The sequence below is a fragment of the Saccopteryx bilineata genome, chromosome 10 (assembly GCF_036850765.1).
Source record: "Saccopteryx bilineata isolate mSacBil1 chromosome 10, mSacBil1_pri_phased_curated, whole genome shotgun sequence".
NCBI classification, from domain to species: Eukaryota; Metazoa; Chordata; class Mammalia; order Chiroptera; family Emballonuridae; genus Saccopteryx; species Saccopteryx bilineata.
The window spans coordinates 18729820-18750774 of NC_089499.1; the positions used below are offsets into that span (position 1 = coordinate 18729820).

General features: G+C 44.7%; 2 non-coding genes and 1 pseudogene across 2 annotated transcripts; all 3 read right to left on the reverse strand.

Annotated features, from left to right (window-relative positions):
* Positions 1–5033: 5033 nt before the first annotated feature.
* On the reverse strand, positions 5034–10271 carry LOC136314066 (E3 ubiquitin-protein ligase RNF168-like; annotated as a pseudogene).
* Positions 6466–6572, reverse strand: LOC136314813 (U6 spliceosomal RNA). The gene has a single exon (XR_010727394.1). It is a non-coding gene; the product is annotated as a U6 spliceosomal RNA (small nuclear RNA).
* Positions 8370–8476, reverse strand: LOC136314786 (U6 spliceosomal RNA). Its single transcript, XR_010727368.1, has one exon. It is a non-coding gene; the product is annotated as a U6 spliceosomal RNA (small nuclear RNA).
* Positions 10272–20955: the final 10684 nt, after the last annotated feature.

The following is a 20955-nucleotide window of genomic DNA, read 5'->3' on the forward strand; positions in this document are numbered from 1 at the left end:
GTGCAGCAGAATTAAATACTGAAGGTTATCTCACACTGCAAACCCACTTTAAAAAGAAGACACAGTTGAGTTACTCTGGAGTTTTTTGAAAGCAGGGCGTTCATTTTGAAGTAGGCCTAATTTAGCCTCTAAACAGGCATCCCCAAACTACGGCCCCGTGGGCCGCATGTGGCCCCCTGAGGCCATTTATCTGGCCGCCCGCCGCACTTCCAGAAGGGGCACCTCTTTCATTGGTGGTCAGTGAGAGGAGCACTGTATGTGGCAGCCCTCCAACCGTCTGAGGGACAGTGAACTGGCCCCTTGTATAAAAAGTTTGGGGACCCCTGCTTCTCTTCCCAGCCAATGTCAAATTACTGTTTCAAATAAGATTCTTTCAGCAAATAATTTTTGAGTTGCTGCTGTGTGCAGGGCTCCCCGCTAACCCTGCCCACCAGGTGCTGGCCTTGGAGAAGGGACAGGTGGAACAGCTGGAACTGTATATGCTAGGAGGTCATACAGCAGTCTGGCCCGGGCATGGATGCTGACCCCGGAGATGGGGGCAGGTGGGGCTTCAGAGAGGGGTGATAATTGTGTTGAGCCTTTGAAGATGAGAAGGACTTTGACCCCTCAAACAGAGGGGAAGGGCGTGTTCCAGTTACTTAGTAAAAGGCGAAAGATTTATGCGATTTGAAGAGAAACAAGAGCAGTTTTCCAGTTACTTAGCACTGCGTAATGAACTGCTGTAAAATAATTTAGTAGCGAAAAACAACCATTTTACTATCTTACAGATTCTGTGGTCAGGAATTCAGCACTAGTGCAGTGGGGACAGCTCATCTCTTGGCCACACTATCTGGGACCCTCTGCTAGGAAGATGTTGGTCGAGCTGGGGTGGACCCCACAGCCGGGAGCTGGAATTATCTGGAAGCATCTTCACTCATGAGTCTGGCAGTCGATCCTGGTTATTGTATGTGACCTCGTCTGGGGCTGTCGGCAGAAACACCTCACCAAGGGCTCTGCTTGTGGCCTGGCCTCCCTCACAGAATGGGTCGGATTTATAACTTGGTGGCTCAGAGCTCCAAAAGCGAGTGTTCCCAGAGAACCAGGCAGACGCTGCATGGCACTGTCTGGCCTAGCTTTGGAAGGTCCGTGGTGTCACTTCCACCACATCCTGTTGGTTACAAAAGACGCCCTAAAGTTGGCTAGCTCCAGTTCCATAGGAGGGGCACTGACCCTGACTCGCCTCTTCATAGGGGGGCATAAAAAATTGTCACAGATGTTCTGACAAAGCATGAGAGCACACGAGGTGTTTCCAGCTGCTGGGTACTCTGGTTCTGCTGGGACTTCAGGGTGTGGGGTAGAAAGTGGCGGAAAGGGGGCTCTGAAGGTAGAGTAGGCTGCAGTGTGAAAAGTCTTGACTACCCTAAAATTTTGTTTTTTAATTTACTGATTTATAGGGAGAGAGAAAGAAACATTGATTTGTTGTTTCACTTATTTATGCATTCATTGGTTGATTGTTATTTACCATTCATTGGTTGAGTCACAACCTTGGTGTGTTGGGACAACAGTTTAACCACTGAGACACCCAGCCAGGGCTTTGACTGCCTTTGTGGCCGGCACTGTATCTTAAAGTCGCACATCACGGAAAAGACAAAACTTTGTTTTTCTATGAGTCAGACTACTTTTTCTTTTCAGAATTTCCATCAGGGTGTGAGAACGTAATCTCAGGTCTGGGCAACCCTCTATCACACACGCACGCTGGCTTGCTGAACTCAGTGCCCCTCCTCCTGCCTCTGGGCATGCACAGAGGAGAGGAAGCTGGTTCTGGGCTAATTTCTGTCCAAGCTGACACGGGCCAGGTCAGCCAAGCGGCTGCACGCATTTTATCCTGGGACGGTGATTCCAGCACGGTGCCGCTGTGTTGTCCCTGCCGGTCGGGCTTCTTGAGGTTGGCTCTGTTTCAGCTACAGCCGCCCCCTCTACAGGGACACAGGGAAATCAGCTGCTCTCCTGCACCTCTGAGGGGCTGCGGGAGACTGAGAGGTTGTTTGCGGTCCCCTTCTACATACTGTGGTTCACTCCCGGACCAGGCCAGCTGCAGCGACATTTATAACTTTCAGGGGTAATATAAGGCAAAACCCAAGTATCATGCTATTTCTGTCCATAAACACAAATAAAAGTCACTAACCATACAAATGATAATATAGGGAAATAAATGCATGGATGGTTATTTATTTATTTTTAAATAGATGACTTTCTTGCATTTTAGATTTTTTTTTTCATTTGATAGAGGATAGAGGAGGAGAATGAAGGGAGAAGGGAAGAGCAGGAAGCATCAACTCCCATATGTGCTCTTACCAAGAAACCCAGGGTTTCAAACCAGCAACCTCAGCATTTCAGGTTGACGCTTTATCCACTGCGCCACCACAGGTCAGGCATGGATGGTTATTTATGTCTCAGTTTCCACAACAAACTATACTGTGATTGAACTCTCCTACAGTAAACCCCCCCCCTTTTTTTTCTGGAATAGCAGATTAATAGAAGTGTGAATTCCCAAAATGTCAGGTAATTTAGTAATTTTGATTTTGACCCCAGGTACTGTGGTGTGACAAGCTGCAAAACCCAAATGTTTTCAGTGTCACTTAGCAAAAAAAGGATGAGGGAGGATGCTTCGTGTAACGATACCTGCTGCCCCTCACTGGGCGTGGTTTCTGGTCACCCACTCAGTTCCTGTGCTTCCAGAAGATCAGTTTGCTCTCCCCAGCCTCACCCCAACCCTTCAGTCCCTTTGCATCAAGTGTAGTTTCCTGTCCGCCAATTAATCCAAACTTTCCAGAAAACCCTGATTTTTCTAATTACATGTTGATTTTAATCCATTTTATTTTTTTATTTAATTTTTTAAAAGATTTTATTTATTGATTTTACAGAGAGAGTAGGGGGGTGGGGATGAGAAGTCATTGCTTCACTCTAGCTGTTCATTGGTTGCTTGTCATATGTGCCTTGACTGGGCAAACCTAGGGTTTTGAACCAGTGACCTCAGCACTCCAGGTCAGCACTCTATCCACTGCACCACCACAAGTCAGGCTCTAATCTATTTTAAATCAAAGAAAATGCTTTAGCCTGACCAGGTGGTGGCACAGTGGAAAGAGTATTGGACTGGGACACAGAGGACCCAGGTTCAAAACCCCAAGGTAGCCAGCTTGAGCGCAGGCTCATCTGGTTTGAGCAAGGCTCACCAACTTGAGCCCAAGGTCGTTGGCTCGAGCAATGGGTCACTGGCTTGGCTGTAGCCCCCTGGTCAAGGCACATATGAAAAAGCAATCAATGAACAATTAAGGTGCCTCAACAAAGAATTGATGCTTCTCATCTCTCTCCCTTCCTGTGTGTCGCTCTCTCTATCTCTCTCTGGCTGTCACAAAAAAAACAAGAACAAAAAAAAAAAAAAGAAAATGCTTTATTTTTTTTATTTTTTAGATCATGTTATATTCTATTTTCTTTTTTTAATTTATTTATTTATTTTTTATAAATTTTTATTAATGTTAATGGGATGACATTAATAATTCAGGGTACATATATTCAAAGAAAACATGTCTAGGTTATCTTGTCATTAAATTATGTTGCATACCCCTCACCCAGAGTCAGATTGTCCTCCGTCACCCTCTGTCTAGTTTTCTCTGTGCCCCTCCCCCTCCCCCTAATTCTCCCCCTCCCTCCCTCCTGTGTCCTCCCTCCCCCCACCCCTGGTAACCACCACTCTCTTGTCCATGTCTCTTAGTCTCGTTTTTATGTTCCACCAATGTATGGAATCATGTAGGTCTTGTTTTTTTCTGATTTACTTATTTCACTCCGTATAATGTTATCAAGATCCCACCATTTTGCTGTAAATGATCTGATGTCATCATTTCTTATGGCTGAGTAGTATTCCATAGTGTATATATGCCACATCTTCTTTATCCAGTCAAGAAAATGCTTTAATGCTTAAAATAATTAAAAATTGCCCTGGCTGGGTAGCTCAGTTGGTTAGAGCATTGTCCAGATATGCCAAGGTTGCATGTTCAATCCCCTGTCAGGGCACATACAAGAATCAGCCAATGAATGCACAAATAAGTGGAACAACAAATTGATCTCTCTCTCTCTGCCCCCCTCTTCCCCTTCACCCCTCTTCCCTTTACTCTCTCTCTAAAAATCAATCAATAATTTTTTAAGTAAACAAATAGATAAAATGATAAAAAATTAGCCTGACCAGGCGGTGGCGCAGTGGATAGAGTGTTGGACTGGGGCACGGAGGACCCAGGTTTGAAACCCTGAGGTCGCCAGCTTGAGTGCAGGTTCATCTGCTTTGAGCAAGGCTCACCAGCTTGAGCCCAATGTCGCTGGCTTGAGCAAGGGGTCCCTCACTCTGCTGTATCCCCCGGTCAAGGCACATATGAGAAAGCAATCAATGAACAAATAAGGTGCCACAACAAAGAAATGATGCTTCTCATCTCTCTCCCTTCCTGTCTGTCTGTCCCTATCTGTCCCTCTCTCTGTCTCTCTCCGTCTCTGTCACACACACAAAAAATATAAAAATTAGCTTACATTAGTGTTATGGAAGATGCATTAGTGTTATGGAAGATGCATTTCAAGAGATTTACATGAAAAAAGTAGTAAAAAGAACTTAGATTTTAAACCTGATTCCTTAACTACTTGGTATAATGTAATCTTGCTTTGACAGGACAAAAAGGTGAACAAAGGCCATAAAACATGCATTGTTTTGGAAAGAGAATGGCAGCTGATGATTTCTTGGGAGTTGGCCCAGCATTTTTATATCTATTATCAATAGGGATTGTCACACTTAGCACATCACAGTTATTAATAAAGGATTGGGACTCTTGCTTTTCACTGACGTTGGCAGAAGCCTATTTGCACATTCCTCTCCTGTACTTGCACAGTCCTTCCATTACAGCCCCTGAGTGTGCCCACAGAGCAGAATAAAAAATGTATAAAGATTCTATGATAAAGAGAATGCATCACAATTCAGCTTTCCTAGAACCTAAAACATCCCTTTTACCCATGCTTTACTTTGTGTATCTCCCAAACACCTGAGAAATACTTTTCTGTGACATATAGGCTGTAGGGAATGAACACTTTTAGATACATTATAACGATCCCTAGCAGAATTTGACATCTTTCTTCCATTAACATGAACTGAATGTTTAGACTGGATCTGAAAAGAAGGTAGCCAATTTCCAGTTTTGGGGCCTCTCGGGGGTTTGAATGCTCTAAACCAGCTTGTCCTTTTAAGTTCCTATGTTTTGGAATTATTCCTCTGTCCATTTAGCAATTTTTCTAGGCATAGCATGTAACTGATACTCATCTGGGGATCCTCTTTGCCAATTTGGCTTCTTTTTGTGTGTACGTGAGGGAGACAGACAGACAGATGGACGGACAAACAGGAAGAGAGAGAGATGAGAAGTATCAAATTGTAGTTGCTCTTCATACATGCCTTGACCCGGCGGCTCAAGCCAAGCCAGTGACCCCTTGCTCAAGCCAGTGACTGAGCATCAAGCCAGTGACCTTGGGACCATAGTCCCATGCTTAAGCTGGAGACCCCACACTCAAGCTAGTGAGCCTGCACTAAAGCCAAATAAGTCCATGCTCAAGCTGGTGACCTTGGGGTTTTGAACCTGGGTCCTCAGCATCCCAGGTCAATGTTCTATCCACTATGCCATCGCCAGTCGGGTTTCATTTGTTATTTATCCACCTCTTTTTGAATCTGTAATGCTAACAACCTGTCTTATTCTTTCTTTATTTCATTTTGTAAGTTTATTTTATTGATTATTATTATTTTTTTGGCAAGAGATAGAGAGATACATCGATTCATTGTTCCACTTGTTTATGCATTCGTTGATTGATTCTTGTGCATGCCGTGACCAGGGATCGCACCTACAGACTTGGTGTGTGTGGATGATGCTCTAACCCAGTGGTAGTCAACCTGGTCCCTACCACCCACCAGTGGGCGTTCCAGCTTTCATGGTGGGCGGTAGCGGAGCAACCAAAGTATAAATAAAAAGATAGATTTAACTATAGTAAGTTGTTTTATAAAGATTTATTCTGCTAGACTTAGCGAAAATTCAACATAAGGTACTTGGTAAGTAATTATTATTATATGCTTTAACTTGCTGCAACTCTGATTTATAAATTTTATAAAGTAAAGTTACTTCCCTACTTTATAAATCACCATTACTGTGGAACTGGTGGGTGGTTAGAAATTGTTACTACTAACAGAGATACAAAAGTGGGTGGTAGGTATAAAAAGGTTGACTACCCTTGCTCTAACCAATTGAGCAACTCGGACAGGGCTGTCCTGTTCTTCTTTATGTCTCTCAAAAAGTAAATGTTCCAAATCTAACATTTTGGGGTAAAATTGATTTGTTTCCTCTTGGCCTAAGGAAGATTTGGGGAACATTTTCCTTCTTTTGGCCAAAAACAAAGACTCCTGATTATTATTATTGTATTGAACACTTCACGAGTTTGTGTGTCATGCTTGCACAAAGGCCATGCTAATCGTCTCTGTATCGTTCCGATTTTAGTGTATTTGCTGCCAAAGTGAGCACGAAGACTCCTGAGTTTTTCTTCTGGAAATAGCTTTTTTACTGATCAGTAGGTGAGATTCTTCACTTTCTCTCTCAACTGTGTTATATCCGATTATCTGTGTTATATCTGCTGTAGTTTGCCTGCTCTCTGTTTTGCCACAAGCTTAACTGCAACTTCTCTAGAGGAGGGCACTCTGGTCCCTCCTGGTTTATGACACATAATTCTTTATCATGATTGGCTGGTCTCATTTGACTTTTCCTTCAAGGCACCATTCGGTACCATTGGCGCATAGCTGAAGCACAGGTGACTATGAAGACTTTGCATCTTGTTCTTGAATTTCAAGGCATATTTGCGGAGAAAGTGTTGGCATGTTTTCCTCAATTTGAGGACAAATACTTCTAAATAACTCCAGTGTTTGTTTGTCTGTGTTTACTTTTCGTTTGCAACTTGATTGCGACTGGATCAGATTTTCTGGAATTCACAGAAGCTAAGACTTTCCCTACAGAAACTGTTAATAGTAATGCTTAGCTTTCTTGCCAGTTCCACATCACTTTTTTTTTTATTATAATTTTATTTTTTTAATGGGGTGACATCAATAAATCAGGATACATATATTCAAAGATAACAAATCCAGATTATCTTGTCGTTCAATTATGTTGCATACCCACCACCCAAAGTCAGATTGTCCTCTGTCACCTTCTATCTTGTTTTCTTTGTGCCCCTCCCCACCCCCTATCCCTCTCCCATTCCCCCCTCCCCCCCGTAACCACCACACTCTTATCAATGTCTCTTAGTTTCACTATTATGTCCCACCTACGTATGGAATAATACAGTTCCTGTTTTTTTCTGATTTACTTATTTCGCTTCGTATCATGTTATCAAGATCCCACCATTTTGCTGTAAATGTTCCGATGTCATCATTTCTTATGGCTGAGTAGTATTCCATAGTGTATATGTGCCACATCTTCTTTATCCAGTCATCTATTGATGGGCTTTTTGGTTGTTTCCATGTCCTGGCCACTGTGAACAATGCTGCAATAAACATGGGGCTGCATGTGTCTTTACGTATCAATGTTTCTGAGTTTTGGGGATATATACCCAGTAGAGGGATTGCTGGGTCATAAGGTAGTTCTATTTTCAGTTTTTTGAGGAACCACCATACTTTCTTCCATAATGGTTGTACTACTTTACATTCCCACCAACAGTGTATGAGGGTTCCTTTTTCTCCACAGCCTCTCCAACATTTGCTATTACCTGACTTGCTAATAACAGCTAATCTAACAGGTGTGAGGTGGTATCTCATTGCCGTTTTGATTTGCATTTCTCTAATAGCTAAAGAAGATGAGCATCTTTTCATATATCTGTTGGCCATTTGCATTTCTTCCTGGGAGAAGTGTCTATTCATATCCTCTTCCCATTTTTTTATTGGATTGTTTGTTTGTTTGTTGTTGAGTTTTATGAGTTCTTTGTATATTTTGGATATTAGGCCCTTATCTGAGCTGTTGTTTGAAAATATCATTTCCCATTTAGTTGGCTTTCTGTTTATTTTGTTATCAGTTTCTCTTGCTGAGCAAAAACTTCTTAGTCTGATGTAGTCCCATTCATTAATTTTTGCCTTCACTTCTCTTGCCATTGGAGTCAAATTCATAAAATGCTCTTTAAAACCCAGGTCCATGAATTGAGTACCTATGTCTTCTTCTATGTACTTAATTGTTTCAGGTCTTATGTTTAGATCTTTGATCCATTTTGAGTTAATTTTTGTACAGGGGGAGAGACTGTAGTCCAGTTTCATTCTTTTGCATGTGGCTTTCCAGTTTAAAAATATGGAACGCTTCACGAATTTGCGTGTCATCCTTGCGCAGGGGCCATGCTAATCTTCTCTGTATCGTTCCAATTTTAGTATATGTGCTGCCGAAGCGAGCACTCCGCATCACTTTTTAGCGTTCTTCTATTGCTCTTTTTCTTTTTGCAAGAAGAGAGAAAAGAGAAACAGGAAGGGAGAGAGATGAGAAGCATCAAATTGTAGTTGTGGCACTTTAGTTGCTCATTAATTGCATTTCATACATTCCTTGACCAGGGGGCTCCAGCTGAGCCAGTGACCTTGGGCTTCAAGCCAGTGACCTTTGGGCTCAAGCCAGTGACCACAGAATCATGTTGATGATCCCACTGTCAAACTGGATGAGCCCGTGCGCAAGCCAGCAACCTCAGGGTTTTAAACCTGGGACCTCAGCATCCCAGGTCGATGCTCTATCCCAGGGGTCCCCAAACTATGGCCCGCGGGCTGCATGCGGCCCCCTGAGGCCGTTTATCCAGCCCCCACTGCACTTCCAGAAAGGGCACCTCTTTCATTGGTGGTCAGTGGATGCATCCTGTGCTCCTGGAGTACTGTATGTGGCGGCCTCACTCACGTACAGTACTACTTCCAGTGACGCGGGACACACGCATCATGGCTCCGGAAGCGCGTCATATGACGCACATCCGGTCTGCAGCTGCGCTGCCCCACATCACCGGAAGCAGTGTGAAATAATAGAAGTAGGAAGAAAGACAAAGCACTATAACCATTACTACACAGTACAACAGCCCCCGTACTCCCCCAAATGTACAACAACATCATGGCCCTTATAACCTCCCTTTGCTCAAAAGTCTCCCCCCACATTACTACACACCATGTTTCCCCTATTATAAGACCCTGTCTTATATTAATTTTACCCCCAAAAGACGGGGGCTGTCTTATTTTTAGTTCCCATTGAAATACTGGTCAGTTTGTTGATTTAAATTTACTTGTTCTTTATTTTAAATATTGTATTTGTTCCCGTTTTGTTTTTTTACTTTAAAATAAGATATGTGCAGTGTGCATAGGGATTTGTTCATAGTTTTTTTTTTTATAGTCCGGCCCTCCATCAGTCTGAAGGACAGTGAACTGGCCCCCTGTGTAAAAAGGTTGGGGACCCCTGCTCTATCCACTATACCACCACTGGTCAGGTTCCTTTTCTCTTTCTTCTGCCTGCCTTTTTTCCCTTTCTTCTTCTTCCTTCTTTGCCAATAACTTCTGTTTGTGTTCTTCACTGGCCTGGTTTTCTTCTTCCTCATTGGCTCACTGCTCTGCCTCTACCCTGCTTATCTCCTCTTCATATTCTCTTCTCAATTCCCGGTTTTGACAAACTGGCTGATAGTCATCAACGACTTCTTCTGGTTCTTCCCCAGAGGCTCTAAACTTGCATTTCTTTGGATAGTGTTTTTGAGTTATCTCCCAGAGTTCCTTTTTTATTTATTAATCTTTTTTTTGAGAGAGAGAGGAAGAGGGGAGGGAGAGAGAGATAAGCATCAACTCATTGTTATATTTAGTTGTGTACCCATTGATTGTACTCATATATGCCATGACCAGGGTTCTAACTGGTGACTTCAGGCTCGAGCAGGCAACCCCAGGATCAAACTGGGGTTTGATCCTTGGCACTCCTGGATGATGCTCTGTCCACTGCACAACTGGCCAGGGTTCAAAGTTCCTTACTGATGAGAGAATTTCTTCAGGTATGGTACCAGGGCCACAAAGAGACCGGCAGTGACAGAAGAGACAGCATCAATTTGCCTTACTACAGTTGATCAGAATCATGCATTACAGAGCATGTGATCACAAGGCAGTGCTGTGGGCTCAATCAGGATTTCCACGCAGATCCCGCACAGGCATTCTGACAAGGGATAGTGTCGTTAGGAACAGCCATTTTAATATGCTAAAAGGACATATTCAACATCAACACCCAAAAGACAAAGAATACTATTTCCAGCACAACTATAGAGAAAGCAGATTAACAATTTTGTGTTTGAAGATCATGTCTAACAGTGTATTAGAATTCAGAGGTTGAAAGTATCAAACCTGTCTTGAAGGAAATGGTGCTCTGTGGGCCAGGTGAATAGTACAACTTTGGAAGGCTTGTATTTTAAATGTTGGGTGAGAAAATAAATGAATGTTTTCTTTGGGAGACCTTGGCTGCTTGAAGTATTAACATAACTGTTCCTGCAGTGTGGCTGTTGGATTCCCACCCCTTGGCGTGGTGGTGGTAGTGGGGGATACCCGCCATGGGCGGTAGGGACCAGGTCTACCAGCACTGCAAAAGTGGGTGGTTTTTATAAAAAGTTTGACGACCCCTGCGTGAGGGCAGCACAGAGAACCCTGCATTCCAGCTTTCTGGCATCTCCTGGCACTCCGGGGCCACCCCTCCTTTCTAGAGTAAGCCAGAAAGCTTGATCTAGAAGTAACATTTTTATTTTATTATATTTTATGTTTCTAGCTGGAGAGAGAGCAAGCGAGAGAGAGAGAGAGAAGAGAGACAGATATGGACAGACAGGAAGGAAGAGAGATGAGAAGCATCAACTCATAGTTGCAGTACCTTAGTTGTTCATTGATTGCTTTCTTAAAAGTGCCTTGACTGGGGGGCACCAGCCAAGCCAGTGACCCCTTACTTAAGCCAAGTGACCTTAGGCTCAAGCCAGCGACCATGGGGTCATGTCTATGAACCCATGCTCAAGTTGGCGACCCTCCACTCAAGCCAGTGACCTCAGGGTCTTGAACCTGGGTCCTAAGCATCCCAGGCTGATCCTCTATCCACTGCTTTACTGCCTGGTCATGCGGAAGTAATTTTTTTTTCTTTTGGTTTTCCTGTTCTGTTAATAGGAATCCAAAAAGCATATCCATTGAACTGAAGGCTAACATGCAATTCTCTACTCTAGAGACGTTAAATAAATGGAAATTAATAGTGTTATCAACTGGAGGGGGGGGGACTGGGTGAGGAGGGTGGAGGGACTGAGCAAAAAAGGAAAAAGAAAGAAAAAACTTAAGGACACCGACAAGTGCGGTGATTGCTGAGGAGGGGGGAGGAGGGGGTGGAGGAGGGTGAAGGAAGGATACATGGTGATGGACAGAGACTTGACTTGGGGTGGTGAATACACAGTGCAGTGTGCAGCTTGTGTGTTGTGGAATTGTGCACCTGAAACCTGTATAATTTTGTTAATCAGTGTCACCCCCAAATTCAATGAAAAGGAAAAAAAATTGGAGATAGTATATCTTATATTCTTGTTTCTTTTCCTATTCACAGAAGAAATTGTGTTCTATTTAGATGGCATTTTAATTTAAAGAAACTAAAATTTAATTTTCCTTTTCCTTTTTTTCGAGGGGAGGGAGAACTTCTTTCATGAAAACCAAATATATATATTGCCTTAAGATTTTAAAGAAGTGGTTCTTTTTTTATTTTAATATTTTTAAATTAATTTTAATGGGGTGACATTGATAAATCAGGGTACATATGTTCAGAGAGAACATCTCTAGGTTATTTTGACATTTGATTATGCTGCATTCCCATCACCCAAAGTCCAATTGTCTTCCGTCACCTTAAGAAGTGGTTCTTAAAATTATTCCTTTTTCTCTTTAATCTGCTTTGGTCCTGAAATATTCCAAGACTTCAGACTCATTTTTATGTTGCATTTATACTTCCTATTCATCATTGTTTGCTTGTACTTGTGGGGAAATATAAATATATTTCCTATACCATTTTTTTCCCCTCTATCTCCAAATATTCTTTTAAAAGCTACTAATGAGGGAGGATAGTAAGAAAGTAGGAAAATTCCTTGGAAAGTGGAATGGGGAAACAGAGCTAGCCGGTTCAAACGGCCCCAGGCAGCACCTGACTCAGCTGCCTCTTTCCTTGAAGGACCACTCCCTGAAGCATTAAGGCCCTCAGGGCAAAGAGCTTCTGATCAGCATCAAATAATTTTAAGATCAAAGTCTTCGTCTTTGACCACAGAGATAGAGTTTTGGTCAAACTAGATATAACATGTAGGCCTCAGTTTTGTTTCAGCTCCAGCCCCAGAAAAGCAGCAAAACCAGATGAAGTGATTCCATGGCTGACACCAGGACCAGATGCAATGACTAATGACCCCTTACCCTAGTGCCAACCAATCAGTAGAGACCATGACCTGAACAGACACACCTGGAAAGATGATTTTCTATTGAGATCCTCCCCTGAGACGTCCCCTAAAATTCCTGCCTTTAGGAAACAGATGAAGGCCCTGACTGGTTGGCTCAGTGGTAGAGCATTGGCCCAGTGTATGGATGTCCTGAGTTTGATTTCTGGTCAGGGCACAGAGGGGAAACGACCATCTGCTTCTCCACCCCTCTCTCTGTTTTTTCTCTCTATCTCTCTCTTCCCCTCCCACAGCCATGCCTTGGTTGGAGCAAGTTGGCCCCAGGCACTGAGGATGGCTCCATGGCCTCACCTCAGGTGCTAAAATAGCTCAGTTGCCAAACAATGGAGCAGCGGCCTCAGACGGACAGAGCATTGCCTGATAGGGGCTTGCCTGGTAGATCCAGGTAGGGGCATATGTGGAAGTCTTTCTCTCTGCCCCCCCATTTCTCACTTAAGAAAAATAATAATAAAAAAACTAGATAAAAACCCTTACGACAACCCAGTGTACTCTCTCTTTCTCTCTCTCTCTTTCTAGCACACCCACACCTTTGCCCCTTTCTTTCCTAAGGCACATATGTTTGTTTTTTTCCCCTGAGTCCTTCTCTTGCTTTGATAACTTGCTCCCTGAGTCTGTGCAGTCCAGCTGGTCCCTTCTTTTGCCTCCGTGACTTTCTAATGGGCCAAGGCAGCCTCACCTAGACTTACTGCTATTGCTATGATCTTGCCTCTTCTTTTCATTAAAGTTTTTTTGGTATTTTTCTGAAGCTGGAAACGGGGAGAGACAGTCAGACAGACTCCCGCATGCGCCCGACCAGGATCCATCCGGCACGCCCACCAGGAGCGATGCTCTGCCCACCAGGGGGCGATGCTCTGCCCCGACCAGAGCCACTCTAGCGCCTGGGGCAGAGACCAAGGAGCCATCCCCAGCGCCCGGGCCATCTTTGCTCCAATGGAGCCTTGGCTGCGGGAGGGGAAGAGAGAGACAGAGAGGAAGGGGGGTGGTGGAGAAACAAATGGGCGCTTCTCCTATGTGCCCTGGCGGGGAATCGAACCCGGGTCCCCCGCACGCCAGGCCGACGCTCTACCGCTGATTCAACCAGCCAGGGCCTCATTAAAGTTTTAAAAAATTGATCTTACAGAGGGGAGGAGTGAGAAGTATGAACTCATATTTGCTTCACTTCAGTTATTCATTGCTTGCTTATCATATGTGCCATGATCAGGCAAGCCCAGGGTTTCAAACCAGTGACCTCAGCATTTGAGGTCAACATCACAGACCAGGCCTTGCCTCTTCTTTCTTAAGCCCTCACTTCGTTTTACGGTCCCCAGCTGAAGACATGCTCTCAAAATCACCTTGACTGGTGTTGTGAAATCTTTCCTGCACAAGTCAAGAGCCAGAAGCCTACCCTGACACTAACACCAACATTAGAATTCTGTGGATTCAGTATGTCCAAAGCCTTTCCAATTAAATAATTGAAAACAGTATAAAATTTTTTTTTGCAAGAAGTAGGCTTCTGACCCCAATCATATTCTTTAAAATTATGTCCAATATATAAAAATTTAAAATTTCTAAATACCAATCATGGCATAAGAAGCCTGTAGAGAATTTTTATGAGTTTATTTGAGCCAAACTGATGAAAATTGTCAGGAAGCAAAATCTGAACGGATTGAGAAAATGCTCCTGAGAATGGCAGTATTGCACTTAATTTAATTTATTTATTTTTGAAAGATTTTATTTATTGTTTTTACAGAGAGAGGAGAGGGGTGGGGAGTGAGACTTATCAACTCATAGTTGCTTTTTTGTTTGTTTGTTTGTTTGTTTGTTACAGAGACAGAGAGAGCGTCAGAGAGAGGGATAAATAGGGACAGACAGGAACGGAGAGAGATGAGAAGCATCAATATTCAGTTTTTCGTTGTGACACCTTAGTTGTTCATTGATTGCTTTCTCATATGTGCCTTGACCACGGGCCTTCAGCAGACTGAGTAACCCGTTGCTCAAGCCAGCAACCTTGGGTCCAAGCTGGCGAGCTTTGCTCAAACCAGATGAGCCTGTGCTCAAGCTGGCGACCTCGGGGTCTCGAACCTGGGTCTTCAGCATCCTAGTCCGATGCTCTATCCACTGTGCCACTGCCTGGTCAGGCCATAATTGCTTTGCTTTAGTTGTTCATTGATTGTTTATTGTATGTGCCTTGACCAGGCAAGCCCAAGGTTTTGAACCGGCCACCTCAGCATTCCAGACCGATGTTTTATCCACTGCGCCACCACAGGTCAGGCTCACCTTATTTTATACATTAGAATCAAAGGTTATGTGAAGTCCATTAGTGATAGATTCAGAAGGTTGGAGAAAGCAAAGTGGGGAAATCTCTGAGAATGGATAAAACGTAAAATGGATAGACACATAGTTCTTTTATGTTGGTGGGTACAGGATAGTTAACAATGAACCTTTACAGCACATAGAGATGGTCCATGTGGGGAGAACAGTGAGGGGTTGGCCTGGGCGCTGAGGGTGGCTCCATGGCCTCTGCCTCAGGCGCTAGAATGGCTCTGGTTGCAATGGTCTCAGATTGGGCCCTGAGGGGTTGGGAAAAAGCTGGATTACACTGACATTCCAAAGGTATGTTATTGTAGAGGCAAAAAGACAACAGACAGGCTCAGTCAAGGTAAAGATTGACCTTTGTCAAGGAAGATCCTGGCCTAGGACATGACTGCCCGCCATCATTCTTGGTTAGGAAGTTTTCCTTTCAGACCATTTTATGCAGTTACTTTGGGTCTCTGAGTTTGTAAGGCCTCCATGCTGGCCTCCCTGAGCTTGTTCGGTTTAGTATGTGGCGCCTTTTTCATCCACACAGTGACCTTGGCTTCATCTATGATCTTAAGATATATTCAGCCTGACCTGTGGTGGCGCAGTGAATCAAGTATCTACCTGGAACACTGAGGTTGAAACCCTGGGCTTGCCCGGTCAAAGCACATATGGGAGTTGATGGTTCCTGCTCCTCCCCCTTCTCTCTCACTCTCTCTTTCTCCTCTTTTTCTAAAAATGAATTAGTAAATAAAAAAAGATATATTCAGGCCCTGGCCAGTTGGCTCAGTGGTAGAGCATCGGCCTGGCGTGCAGGAATCTCAGGTTCGATTCCCGGCCAGGGCACACAGGAGAAGTGCCCATCTGCTTCTCCACCCCTCCCCCTCTCCTTCCTCTCTGTCTCTCTCTTCCCCTTCGGCAGCCAAGGCTCCATTGGAGCAAAGTTGGCCCAGGCACTGAGGATGGCTCCATGGCCTCTGCCTCAGGCGCTAGAATGGCTCTGGTTGCAACAGAGCAACGCCGCCAGATGGGCGGAGCATCGCCCCCTGGTGGGCATGCTAGATGGATCCTGGTTGGGCGCATGCGGGAGTCTGTCTGATTGCCTCCCCGTTTCCAGCTTCAGAAAAATACACACACACAAAAAGATATATTCAGATAGGGTAAACCCAGTTGTCTCTGTGAAATTAGTGCAGTTAATTTAAATTCTCCTTAATTATTTTTAATCTTTCCATTTTCCTTGTTAAAATATTTCATATTATCTTAGCCCTCCTTTGAGATAAAGATTTGCTGGTGAATAAAATGTGATTTCATCCAGAGAATATTTTACATAACTTAAGGGTGGTGCTTAGTGAAATTTTATCTCTTGCTCCTTTAAGAAAACATAGGTGCTATAAATTTAGCTTCTAATCTCCTTTGACATTTTCCTCATTCTCTCTTTATGACACAGTCTCTTCTGTTTTATTTAATGGTTTAATAGCTGTGTTCGAAACTGGAGAGGAAGCGACTTCAAGAAATGGTTTATAGGTTACTGTTAATGGGCAATGTTAAATATTTATTGCTCTCAGATATGACATTATTATTATTAAAAATTATTTGTTGATTGCTGGTGGTTGCACTTGAAGCTGTGTGAGACATAGAGGAGCTATAATCACTGCCCTGTGCCCCATTATCTGGCAAATAAAATAGATGTGTCTCTATATGGTTTCCCTGGCTCTACCTCAGAGATGTCCTCCTTTAGGGAATGGCCACTGCCTTGGATGAGATGATGTATTTCACCTTGTTTTTTATTGGCTCTTTCCCCATGAGTATTAGATTTCTTGGCAGTCAAGTTGAACTCACTCAAAGGAAACAAAAGAGTGACACATCAGGTTGATTCATGATTGCAGGACCCCATTAGGTGGCATTGCTCTCATCTGTAGGTAAGTGTTAGAAATAATCTTAGAGGTTAGAGTCATTCAAAATTCACTGGATGAAAAATTTCCCCACAGGAATGAGAGGAGGGGATTTCTTCCCTAACATTGGCAAGGACACTTGACAAAAACTCTGTGCCCAAGTTGATGAGTATTGCTTTTCTTTAGCTGACTTACTGAACACTTGATTCTCTGCCAGCCAGTTTACCACAGCAGGTGCCATGGCAGAAGCTCTGTACCAAAGGCCCTGCCCCTTCGTACCCAGTTCCAGCTGAAAGGAGAGAGAGAGAGAGAAAGAGAGAGGAAGAGAGAGAGAGGAGAGAGAGAGAGGGAAAGGAAGGGAGAGAGATGCAAAGCATCAACTAGTAGTTTCAGCACTTTAGTTGTTCACTGATTGCTTTTCACAGGTGCCTTGACCAGGGGGCTCCAGATGAGCCAGTGACCCCTTGCTCAAGCCAGCAACCTTTGGACTTCATGCCAATCTTTGGACTCAAGCCAGTAACCTTGGAATCATGTTGACAATCCCGCACTCAAGTGGTGACCCTGTGCTCAAGCTGGCAAGCCTGCACTGAAGCCAGACGAGCTCAAGCTAGCAACCTCGGGGTTATGAACCTGGGACCTCAGCGTCCCAGGTCAACACTCTCTCCACTGCATTACCACTGGTCAGGCTGAAAGCAGAGTTTCTAAAACACAGTTTTTCTGCTTTATAAGGAAAAATGGAGGAAGAATAAAGGGGAAAAAAGAAGGAAAGAAGGAGGGAAGGAGGAAAGGAGAGAAAGAAGGAAGGAAGAAAGGAAGGGAAGAAGGGAGAGAGGGAGGAAGGAAGAAGAAGGGGAAGGGAAGAAAGAAAGAAGGGGAGAAAGTTTGAATTCAGCAGTCTATTTCTAAGGAACTGCGCCTGCACTTTGTTGATGGGGTTGGGAGTGAGAGGAACAGCACAGAAGGAAAGCTGAAAGAAACCGAAACCTTCCCCTTCAGGGCTAAGATAACTAAGGAGGATAAAACCTGTTCCAGCTGACACACAAGGTCCAAGCGGTGAGGTGCCTTAGGGGTCTAGGTGGAGAGCTGCAGGCATCCAGAGGGCAGAGCAAACTTCTAGTGGATCCTCACACTGTCCACAGAGAGACCACAAAATAAAATGTGGTGTTCCTCCCGTGTTCTCTCTCCCTCCTACCTTCCATCAATTATTTCTCACAAAAGGATACCAAATGCTTAAAAATACAAAAAAGCAGAGAAAGAAGTGAGCTCCAGATGTTCCCAAGCTTCTTAAAGAGGATAAAATATAAAAACCACCTCTCTGTAACATTCTCCCTCTTCAGGAAAAAGAAAGAAATAATACATTTGTATTGTACTTCAGTGTGCATATTATATGTGTGTAGGGTGTGTGTGTGTATGTGTGTGTATGGGTCCAAAATAAAGTTTTTGGTTTTTGTTTTTTTTTATATTTTTCTGAAGCTGGAAACGGGGAGAGACAGTCAGACAGACTCCTGCATGCGCCCACCAGGGGCGACGCTCTGCCCACCAGGGGGCGATGCTCTGCCCCTCCGGGGCGTCACTCTGCCGCGACCAGAGCCACTCTAGCGCCTGGGGCAGAGGCCAAGGAGCCATCCCCAGCGCCCGGGCCATCTTTGCTCCAATGGAGCCTTGGCTGTGGGAGGGGAAGAGAGAGACAGAGAGGAAGGAGGGGGGGAGTGGGGAAACAGATGGGCGCTTCTCCTGTGTGCCCTGGCCGGGAATTGAACCCGGGTCCCCCGCATGCCAGGCCGATGCTCTACCGCTGAGCCAACCAGCCAGGGCCAGTATTTTTCTTATTCCCAGGCTGAGCCAACCTCCGGAAGCAGCAGCTAGTTCTTCTCAAAAGATCGAGGTGGCTTTGGGTCAGAGACCGCTCCTCCATTCTCTCCACTGCTCCATCAGGAAAAGAACAAGATGGGGGGAAGGTCAAGGTCTTGTCTTGCTGTGAGAAAAAGCTAAGCTGTGCAGTCTGAAGGGACATCTTCATTTCTTAGAGAAATGCCTCTTGCTTACAGTCTGAACACATCCAACTTTCGAGTTGTTCAGTTTCTTTTTAGCTAGCCATGCTGAAAAATACAAAGAAAAGCTCAGCAAACACTCCCGTTTCCAACATCAAGGTTTAATAACTATTAACGTTTGTCTCATTTGCGTCTAATCTTTTCATTCATGAGCATAAAACAGTCCAAACGCAAAGCCAGGGTCCCCTTTCGGCAACCACTGCAACCCACTCCTCTCCCTCTCTGTGCTGTCAGTCAGCACGACTAAGTGTGATCCGTCTCTGCCGAGCCACAGTTTGTGATTTTCGTACATGATGACTTATAGCTAATATACAGTATTAGTTTACATATTTTTATTAATAACGACTCTTAAGCCGGCCGTGACTGTTCTCTGTCAAGCTGGTGTCCTGGTGCTCCAAAGCTGTGTCCCCTCTGAGCGTGACAGCAGCCTGTCGGAGGGTCTGACACAGCTCCGTGTGGGTGCCGGTGCGTGCAACGCTGGTCCCCGCATTGAAGGTGTCGCTGAGGAAGTGAAGCGACCACTGAGGGGCATTTTGGTCCTGTGCCTGTTTCCTCAGCTCAGCCGGTCTTGCCTAAAAATAGCGGAAGCTGCTCACCATCTGTAGAACGCAGCTGTGTGGGCCTCCTGTTGTGAAACAAAGGGGTTGTTAGGGTGGCTGGTCATTTCCCAAGAACTGTCCTTGTTCACTAGGTGAAAGGCAATGCGGATTTTAATGGGTAGAAGGGTCTTCTGTATCTTTCCCTTATGACCATTGGTTTGTGGCAGAGGCACGTGGTGTGATTGATAGATACGTGAATTCCAAACTGCCCTCTTGATGTTCCGCTTATCTGTCAGACCTCACCCTTACTGGACTATTGACCCTGAGACAGAGGAATTCCAAAAGCTGACAAGCCGCCCCAAGGAGGGGCTCCAGACATACCAGGACTTTTGATTCAACACCCACATGCTCGAAGCCCCCCAAGGAGGAGCATTCCGACATACCAGGGCTTCTGCCTCAGTATCCCCTCAGGCTCTCCCAAACACTATATAACTGGCCCCTAGTCTGTAACCGGTGCTCTTCTCCCCCAGGAGAAGTGCCCGGCAGGGTTCCTTTCTTCCTTTCAATAAAGCCTGTTACTCTGGTCTTTCGGACTCCCATGGATTCCAACAGTGATAATCACTCGGGGCTCTCTTAGACCTATAGCGTTCCTTTGGCTGTTCCTTTAGGCATCCCTGTAATTGCACCAATCTGGTTTTAAGTTCAAATTAACAGACTTCCAGCTGTATCTAGTAGAAAAGGGATTCCTTAAAGAATATTAAGGTTCTTACAGAATCATGTGAGGGCCAAGGAGTTGGGCTTGAAGGCCGTGTAGCCAGCCAGGTACAATGCCCCAAAGACACCCTGCTTCAGCTTAAATGTCACAGCATCTTCACCGGCCACAGATCCCACGGCTACCACCAATAATGGTGGGATGTAGATGCCTGAAGCTTCACGCTGTCCCTCCAGATTGGATGTTTCTGCCACTGCTGTCACAGTGGATTGGGTGCACTTACTTTCTTCATCTGAGTTGAAGTCTTTTTTTTTTTTCATTTTTCCAAAGCTGGAAACAGGGAGGCAGTCAGACAGACTCCCGCATGCGCCTGACCGGCGATGCTCTGCCTCTCTGGGGCATCGCTCTGTTGCATCCAGAGCCATTCTAGCGCCTGTGGCAGAGGCCACAGAGCCATCCTCAGCGCCCAGGCCATCTTTGCTCCAGTGGAGCCTCGGCTGCAGGAGGGGAAGAGAGAGACAGAGAGGAAAAAGAGGGGGAGGGGTGGAGAAGATGGACGCTTCTCCTGTGTGCCCTGGCCGGGAATCTAATCCGGGACTCCTGCACGCCAGGCCGACGCTCTACCACTGAACCAACCGGCCAGGGCCTGAGTTGAAGTCATATTTGAGTTTCTAATCCAAATATCTAGAACCAACTTTCAGAACCAGAGACCCTTACTGCCATAGCCAAAGATTTATAATTGTGATTTCTATTTTCTAGTTGAATAGACATACAAGGATAAGAAAGGGTCTTGTTTTTTTTTAATTTATTTATTTTTTACAGAGACAGAGGGTGAGTCAGAGAGAGGAATAGACAGGGACAGACAGACAGGAACGGAGAGAGATGAGAAGCATCAATCATTAGTTTTTCATTGCGCGTTGCAATACCTTAGTTGTTCATTGCTTTCTCATATGTGC